Raw genomic sequence first — 9,461 nt, 5'->3', positions numbered from 1 at the left:
ATAACCACCTATACTTAGTAACTGGTTCATGAAAGGGCTGAACACTAAAACCTCATTAATCTGCTCTTATCTTGCTTGCATCACATACCCATGGGTTCATGGCTACTCAACCCCGACCCTCACAAACAGCACTGCTCACCAAGCTACACAGAAGAGTAAGATCAGTTGGAGTACTTTTCTAAGCGGGGGGGGTCGGGGGGGGGGGGGGGTGCAATGGCTCTCCCTTCCTCCGCCCAGCAACCCGGATGTAAACAAACTCACCCGTATCTTCGCCAACACCCTCCTTTACTCCATCCACCCCCCTTAAAGTGCCCCGTCCACTCCCCCGTCCACCCCACCCTCCCCCCTCTCACAGTAGGCTAAAGGCTTTGGGAGCTACCGACAGACTTTTCTCAAAGTTTATTTTTCAACGTGATGGGTAAGCTTATACATTCTCATAACAGTGCTTGGGGGTTACAGCAACAGCTGTATCTAAGCTTCTCAACACTACCTAAATAAAGTACAATATTTGTCCTCATTAGCACGGCGAATTCAGTGACGGTAAGGCCCCTCCCTGCCAGAGAACCTCCAGTCAACTGAACTTCGCCATCTCAGCTGTCCCTCGTTGAGGTCGGACGGAGAGATCTCAGGTGAGGGGAACGGGTGAGGAGGAAAGGGGAGGTGGAGAGAAAGGAGGAGGGGGGGGGGGTGCGAGGAGAGGGAGGCTGGAGGAGGCTGTTTGTTTTTTTCGCTGGGGGAGTTGAGGGAGGGATGGTCCTGTCGTTCTGTAAGGGTTCCGGGGCAGTGTTTGCGCACCCTCTTAATGGCTTCGAGAGGGTGGAACCATCCATCTTTCTCTCCGCGCGTTTCAGGGGGGAACCCCAGGAGGGGACGGACTGGTCCGGCCTGACTGTTTACACAGCTCAGCACAGATATCCTCCCAAAAATACACACATGGAAAAGTACCATTATGAGGGTAAACATGGGTCTGCATCCACCACAAGGCTCGCTAACATCAGGGCATGTTCTGCTTAGGGAGCTGTTTATTGAAACTTGAACAATCCTCGTAAAAACCGTGACCGACTGATAAGATTGATCAAAGTTCTGAAAGAGTTCTTGTGGCTTTTGACCTTGTATGTGTTTGTGGTTAGGATGGTATTTGAAGCTTACGTTAAGCTACGATGCAAGGACTGGACTGTGCAGACTTGTACATAAGAACAAGCACAGACCTGGAGTTCAGGATGAAAAATGGTTTTGTTTTTGATTTAGCTGTGTGTGTGGTGTGTGTGTGTGTGTGTGTGTGTGTGTGTGTGTGTGTGTGTGTGTGTGTGTGTGTGTGTGTGTGTGCGTGTGTCGGACAGGGAGAAAGATGAAGGGTTTAGATGTGTTTGTATTCCCAACATGATATTCTCTGGACCACGAAATCGAGATGTTCTTCTTTGCCATGCTTTTATCCTTCCACGCCATTCTCATCCACGCTATGGTGTGTGTGAGTGTGTGTGTGTGTGTGCGTGTGATATACAGCTGGGATCACAGGTACAGTGTGTAATGTCCCTTGAGCGAGATAAATAACATTTCCACAAGACATTGTAGCATGAGAGGAAGAAAGAGACTGTGTGTATGTGCTTGTGTGTGTGTGTGTGTGTGTGTGAGAGAGAGAGAAAGAGAGAGAGAGACAGGAGAGAGAGAGAGAGAGAGAGAGAGAGAGAGAGAGAGAGAGAGAGAGAGAGAGACAGAGAGAGAGAGAGAGAGAGAGAGAGAGGGAGAAGGAAAGGGAGAGCGAGAGCGAGAGAGAGAGAGAGAGAGAGAGAGAGAGAGAGAGAGAGAGAGAGAGAGAGAGAGAGAGAGAGAGAGAGAAAATGAGGCGGGAGTCAAAAGGCAAGAACCTTCCAGGTCGGACACGTCACACTCAATCTTGCTCTGGGAACTCTTCACATACACACGAAACACACAAACACACAAACACACACTTGACACGCCGTCGCGCCGCTCGACGTCACACGCGCTAAATCATGCTGCCACAGAGCGTGACCAGTGACAGTAGTCTGCCAGGCCTCCACCCCCAACCCCCCAGCACGGAGCCTGGGACTGGAGTTGACAGCCAGCCTGACACATGAGGACAAAATGGGCCTGGGAATCTCCAGGAGCTGGCTGGGATCTATCAGCACCCCTTAGTGAGCTGCACATCTGGCCCACTGGAGCACTATTATGGTCGGGTCGGGGGGCTGGGAGCAGTGGTTTGGCGATGGAGGAGGGGGCTGGGGGGCTGGGGGTGGGGGTGGGGGTGGGGGGGGCTGGGGGTGGGGGTGGGGGGGGCTGGGGGTGGGGTAGGGGTGGGGGGTGGGGTGCAGGGGGACTTAAAAGCTGGGCGTTGTCTTGCAGCTGTCTCTTGAGTCTTCAGGATTCTCTGCGTGCGTGCGTGTGGTGGGATGTGTGTGGTGTGTGTGTGTGTGTACAGTATGTGTGTGTGTGTGTGTGTGTGGTGTGCTTTTGTGTTGTGTGTGAGGGGGGCAGCAAAGTCAGTTACAGACACACAGACCCACACATATTCATATATCATTATATACTGTACGTATACTGTTTGGAGCTCTGAGGAAGTTGCCATACTGTAATACATACTTATCCTCCATCTATAATGGTTGCGAGGCCAGTTTCTCTTTATGGCAATTTATAGTCAACTAAAGACTTAAAAAGAAAATATTAAAATTAAGTTGAGTCAAATAGTGTGAGTTGAAATATTCTGCCTGTTAAAGTACTGGACCCCGGCTGGAACCGCAAGTGTCCCAGATAGACTGTTAATGCTATTCGATCTCTGAATTTACCCAGCCTATGGATTCATATATGGAATTATCACACCAATGCTAGCTTGGCTTCTTAATGTGGATGGACACTTTAATGTTGTTGTGGTCTATATGAATGCGGTCAGCCGCTTTCTTATTTGAATTTCCAACCAGATCTCTACTCTGACTTCTGGTTTAAGCCCACATCCATGTTACGATAGGTTATTGCTCATTTTCATCTGCTGGTCTCTTCTATGTAGAATCCTGATTCTTTTATTCATGTTGTTAAACTTTTAAAGAGCAATTTTCCCCAAAATGTTGTTCCCTGTGTTTAAAAGAAGTTCAAATTCAGCCATAGCATTCACTCTTTTAATTTCCTGGGTGTTCTTTTTTGCTCTCTCCCACTCTCTCTCCAAGGTCCTTTCCCTTATTTTTGCTCTCGGTTCGAATCCTGCTCTCTCTCTCTCCCCTCATTCTCTCTTTCTCTCTCTCTTTCTCTCTGTGTCTCTGTTTTTGCCATGTCTTTACCATCTTTTTTTCTCTCTCCTCATCAACGTCTCTCTTTTTCTCCCTCTGTCTCTGGATCTCTCTCTTTCTCTCCCTGTCTCTGTCTTTCTCTCTTTCCGTCCCTTTCCTGTCTCTGAATCTCTCTCTTTCTCTCCCTATCTCTGTCTCTGGATCTCTCTCCTCCCTCCCTCCCTTTCCCGGGTCTGGATCTCTCTCCTCCCTCCCTTTCCTGTCTCCTCTCATCCTGCCCTCCCTCTTGTCCCTGCAGGCGGGGTCGGTGCCAGCTGAAACCCTACCAGTTCACACTGAGCGCTCCAAACCAAAGCCGACCCAGCCGAGCGTGTCGCACGCACGGAGCCTGCTGTGCAGTCATCCTGCATGGACAGGCCTCAGCGTGAAGGCCGAATGTAAATATCTCTCAGGCCTTCCATCATCGATGAGTAAAGCACAGACCATTAGGCGACACTGGGAATACCAGTGTGTGTGTGTGCGTGTGTGGGATGGGAGTGGGGGGGGGGGGGGGGGGGGCTGGAGTGTGTGTGTGTATGTGTGGGTGGGTGGCCATGTGTCAGTGAGAAATGCCCAGACGGAACAGACGGCACTGAGAATCTCAGCCTAAGGACTGGGCAGACTGGTCAGAAGACAGGGTTTGGGCTGTTGCCTGGATACACACACACACTCACACACTCACACACACACACACGCACACACACACACGCACACAGGAAATGATGTGGCCCCCTGCTGTGTCCATATACGCAGGCCCACCACCTGTCCATGGTTCCATACCACTCAACACACCATTCTAATATCTCTGTCTTTTACATTCATGAACCATTGACAGTCCAGCTTGTTCCCCTGATGCAGATTTACAAGAAAATCTGTTTGCAATATTAATCATATTCCATTAACAATTGACTTTATTCAAATGTAACTAGATACCCACAGCGCTGGCCTGGCCTGGTATAACAATCCTCAATCTGCTGATTTTGTGAAGAAAAAATAAACCCTTTCAATAAAAACACGCCCCACTTTCTCCCATGATAAAACGCATCATTTCCCAGAATAGGGTGAACGCGAGGCGGTTTATGACCTCAGTGGCGGGGAACCTGGAGGGGAGGGGCCGGGTGTTCCCCCGCCCACCAGCCTTCCACCAGGGCAGACACCAGATGACTGGCTGACCACTGTCAGCAGGGTAGGGCTGGCCTCACTTTCAACTCGGTTTCTTTTAAAAAGTGTGTTTAGGTTGAGTTCCCCTTTCCAAAAACAACGACTTTGGAGGCATCGGTCTTCAAATTCATCATTTGCTGCGAAATAAAATGCAATAAAATAAGCAGTTGATCATTTAAATCGCTTTTTACGGAATTTTATTACAATTTCCATTCAGACTTAATGGACTGGCCCTAAAGCCTGATATGCAAGGCTGTGCTCAATAATAGAGAGATCCAGCAGTTGTATCAGAAGCTGCACAGCAACTATTTAACTATTTTCCTCTGTGGTCAGGTATTCAGGCCTCTGTTGGATTTCCGTTTGCAGGCCAATGACTACCCGTTGAGGGTTTCATAAACAACGTCAACGGACAATATAATACGGTTTGTGTGTTCCTTGCGGTCGTCCTGAATGTGAGAGTGTTTGACAGCCTGTAATCCTCCCTTTCACAACCCCCCAGGTGGATACTTTCAACCCCCACCCCTTCATTCCCCTCTCTCTCTCTCTCTCTCTCTCTCTCTCTCTCTCTCTCTCTCTCTCTCTCTCTCTCTCTCATTCTCTCTGCCTGTCAGGCACCTTTTGCAGAAACAGCTGCATATCGCCAGTTCTTAACAAACAAACAAACACTTATTTTTTACTACATATGCATGGTGCATTGATGGAAAAAAAATATAGATTTGAAGTAAAGCACCCATTTAACGCTTTTCTTTGTGCTCATATTTTGACTTTATGGTTGTGGATTCCTAGTTTGTTGGTGGGGCTCATGCCTTGGCTTTGAAGTGGTTTGTGTGTGTGTTTATGTGCTGCATGTGTGTGTGTGAGTCTGTGTGTGTGTAGGCGTTTAGTGTATGCGTGTGAGGGTGTGTGTGTGTGTGTGTGTGTGTGTGTGTGAGCGTTTGTGGGCAGGTCTGCCTGGCTGTGCGTGTGAGCGTTTTATAGTCATCCGTGTGTGTGGCTGGTTTGAGGTGAAGGTCTACGTGCTAGCTTCACATTAGCGCGCTGATGTTTAGCTCCACTGCGTGACCCTCAGTGCGCCATAAACCAACAGATTCAGGAACAAATACAGCCGTAAAAGAACGAACCTGGCAACAAAAGAAAACACGTCCAATCATCCTTACCCAGCACTGTGCGGAGTGTGTGTGCTACAGTACTGTACTGTATGTATGTGTGTGTGTGTGTGTGTGGTTGGGTGCACAGTTTCACCAGCCCTGTTCCTGTCCTGCCAAATACAGGTAGCCTGTTTCAGAGACAAAATAAAACTCAGGAAGCATTAAAGTCCCTGGCACAGACAACCCCACGCTCCATACGTTGCATTGAGGACGGTTAAGGCCCATACAATCCTTCGGCAGATTACAGTCTATTTGTTTCTTTGGAAGAGATTTACATTGTTATTATTAATATCATAGCCCCCCTGCTGACTCTTCCACTGTGCTGTTCTCAATCTAACCAGCAGCAGACCATGATGGAGGCGAAGCAGAACCTTAAGTCCTACCTTTTCAACCTGGCTTTTGCTTCACGGTGTATTTATTATACTTTATAAACGACTTGAGTTATTGATTTGTATATTATTACCCCGTGTTAGCAGGTTGTTAACACGGTTGTCTCAGTGTTTTTGACAAGTCATGTTCCGGTCAATGCACTTTGTGTTGCCGTGTACAGTGACGTGGCTGTACGTATAAATCAACTTTGAGATTGTCCCTCATCGTGTCTGGATCTACAGCTTTGTGTGGGTGATTGTTTATAGATGATGTTGAAGATACAGTGGACTTAGCTGAAGTGGATAAGTGGTTCGAGTGTGAAAATCTGGAAAGCTTTTGGATGTTTACCTCTGAGAAATGTTCTGTTTACAATTTGTTTCTCCATTGTTCCTACAAAACAAGTACATTTAATGCACACTGGTCGGGGGAGTTAAGGCTGGAGGTTATAGCATGATTTTAGGATGGGTATTCTTAACCGGTAGATCATTTGGCAGTAATTCAAAAGATCCCAGATTTAAATTCACCTGTGTGTTCCGTTGAATAAAAGCATTTGCTCAATGAATGAATTATTATTGCGCTCATGTCAAATTGTGTAGTTGTACAGGAACCAGCGAACTCTACATTTGTTTTCGAAAACAAAATCCCCGTATTATTATTATTACTTAGGGACTGAAGCGGGCAGCGTGAGAGAGGGGTTTGCTCTGAGGACTGGGGTGTGAAACCAGCTCTTGGTATCTCAAGGAAGACATGGGAGTCATTATAGGTCCAATAATAAAGAATGGAAGAGTCTGTGTCACAAGTCTCCCCCCAAACAGGAAAGCTGGGTTATAATAACACACGTGCACACACACACACGTACCCCTGTACACACACATACTCTCACACACTTCCGTATATATCCACACACAGACACGCATGCATTGTCTACGTACACATGCAAGCGTGTACGCGCGTACACACACGCGTGGACACATACACATGGTTACAATAACACAGCCTGGCACAATGCATGCATAAAGTAAAACACATTGAAAGGTAATTACCAGTGGCTTGTGATGTTTACCCAGCTCTCGTCCAATAGCAGCCCTCAGAACCATCGAGGTCTCTGGGCCCTCGTCTCAGCCCAATGGTCTAGCATGTTTTCGTTGCTACTGTACATCAGGCCCGGGTTCAATTATGTCATCAGTTACTTGGAAGTATTTGAAAGTAACTGAGGTGCATTTGATTTGAATCACGTTAATATTTAGAAGGGACTCATACGATTGATTTTTTTTTTTGCTGTAATTATGACTAGCGAAGTAAACTCAAGTCTTTGACGGTCTTTTCAAATAGCGATTGAGCCGGGTTGCTGATATCGTTAAATCACGACCGCAGAAATGTTTGGTTTCATAAGGCTTTGAAAAGATCACGAACGTTGTTTGGTGGTTTTATGAGTAGATCGGAGCCCAATCCCATGACTGCCAGCCACTACCAAATCCATGATGTGACACACAATAGGCTTCAAGTACCTGTTCACATGAGTTTACAACTTTTTACCATCCTGTGTGTACAAGTCTGTCAACACACCGTCCATATGGACAGTGACAAGGGCACAGCACACACACACACACACACACGCACACAGCTTGAGTGTTTAACTGCCATCCTGTACGTTTACACACTCCTTGTTTGGACAGAAGGTTAGTATGTTTCTCCAATGCAAACACTTCACAGGACATCAGTCACTTGCCAGAGGCGCCGTGGTTGCTCTGAGTGCTTACAAAGAAGACCAGAGGCTGGCGTGTCGGGTTATGAATAGCTTCCTTTAATGGAGACAATTAATCAATTCCCTTGAACATTCGCTGTGGCGGACGGCTTCGGCGTAAGTGCTGCACACGAATGTTTGTCTCCATAAACCGAGAGGGCTATCGTGTTTTGGTTTTTCTTCCCGCTGACACCAACTCGATAACAGGGTCCATCTGTGGTGTTGCTCACTCCTTCCAGAAGATTCTGTAGCCATGAACGACATGATCGGGAATTGTTTGAGTTGTTCTTCCAAACAGCTTGGCTGGACTTTACTCATGGGACTGCATCCAGGACATCTAAAACGACGTTGAAAGGCTTCCACAGTTATTGAACTCTTTTGTCTTTGATGAAATGGGCTTTAATGTATATATTATCATTTAGTCTATAAAGACCCTGATGAACCCAGTGCATGTTCTGTGTGCATGGGCAGCAATCCAAGCCAAACACAGACCTCTTTTGGTGAAGTTTCAGCTTGGGGGTTTGATGCCTCCGAAAGGACATTATTTTATATCTGGCATGGAGAGCAGCCATTCAAGTAAGCAAGTCTCCCAGAGTCGTTTATGTAACTACTGTAAGACAGTCTGCACGTGATAGGATCAGACATGAAACCAAACAAACCAAAAGCTCAGGAAAGTCGCAGTAGCTGTGTGGGAGACAGTGACCCGCGCTGGAACTTCTCAGCCAGAGGCTTGTCATTACATGTTACAAACTCACCCCTCTGAGCCAAATGCATCATATGGTGACCAGGAATTTACATTAAAGTATCCAAATTATATCGTTTTTTTGTTTGAGAAGAAATCCTTGCATCTGATATGATCGTTGCTTTCACTGCACTTCTGAGTAAAGACAGATTAACATACGTTGAACAGTTTATTTGAGTGCTTTACTGGCAGGATAGCAAAATCATTTATTGTAAAAATGAAACATAAAGGTGAGTGGATAACTACACCATTTCATGTTAGTGCTTTATTGGCATGACAACCAAATTATTTAATGTAAAAATGAAATAGGAAAAATGGAATAAGGATAACTGAATAAGTGATTGCGTGTGTGTGTGTGTGTGTGCTTGCGTGCGCAGGTGTGTGAGTCAATCGGTGAGTCTCCACCCTCCTTCGTGAGGAGAGAATCACATGGTAGTTTTCCCACTTTACGAGCCTTCGCTTGAGAATCCTGCAGATCCTCTGCGGTCGGTGAGTAGCTCTCAGGGTCAGGGGTCCTTTCCTGAATCGCTTTCCTGTCCTGTCTGCCTCGCTCAGAAAACACACATCCTCCTCCCTTTGGATCTGCTGCCTCAGCGTTCTCCATCCAGACCCAATCAAACCCAGAGGGTTAGGTTCATTGGACCAATCAAAACAGACGCTGCTTTGTTGCATTGCTGTTTGTGCCTTGCAAATAGAGGCATCACACATTACCTGTACCAAGAGTGTCTAAAGATATTTCACGTTGTTGTTTAATACAATACAATACTGTTATGTTACCAATCTAACCGACACATGTTCAACATGCTAAAACATGTTACAAAAATACATGCAGAACATGCATTCAAGTCTACACAGCATGCAAAACAAATTTAAGACAAATGTGGTAATCTGGCATTTGGTTTTAATACATTGTGTGATCCACGAAGACTCCCTTCTTCTCTAATATGGTTCAGGTGTCAACAAGGAACCAGCTGACGCAGCACTTCCTGTTTTGAACAAGTCATCTTGGCTCATTAACCTCC

Source organism: Osmerus mordax, chromosome 25, assembly GCF_038355195.1.
Source record: "Osmerus mordax isolate fOsmMor3 chromosome 25, fOsmMor3.pri, whole genome shotgun sequence".
Taxonomy (NCBI): Eukaryota; Metazoa; Chordata; class Actinopteri; order Osmeriformes; family Osmeridae; genus Osmerus; species Osmerus mordax.
Note: the sequence above shows the minus strand (reverse complement) of the source record.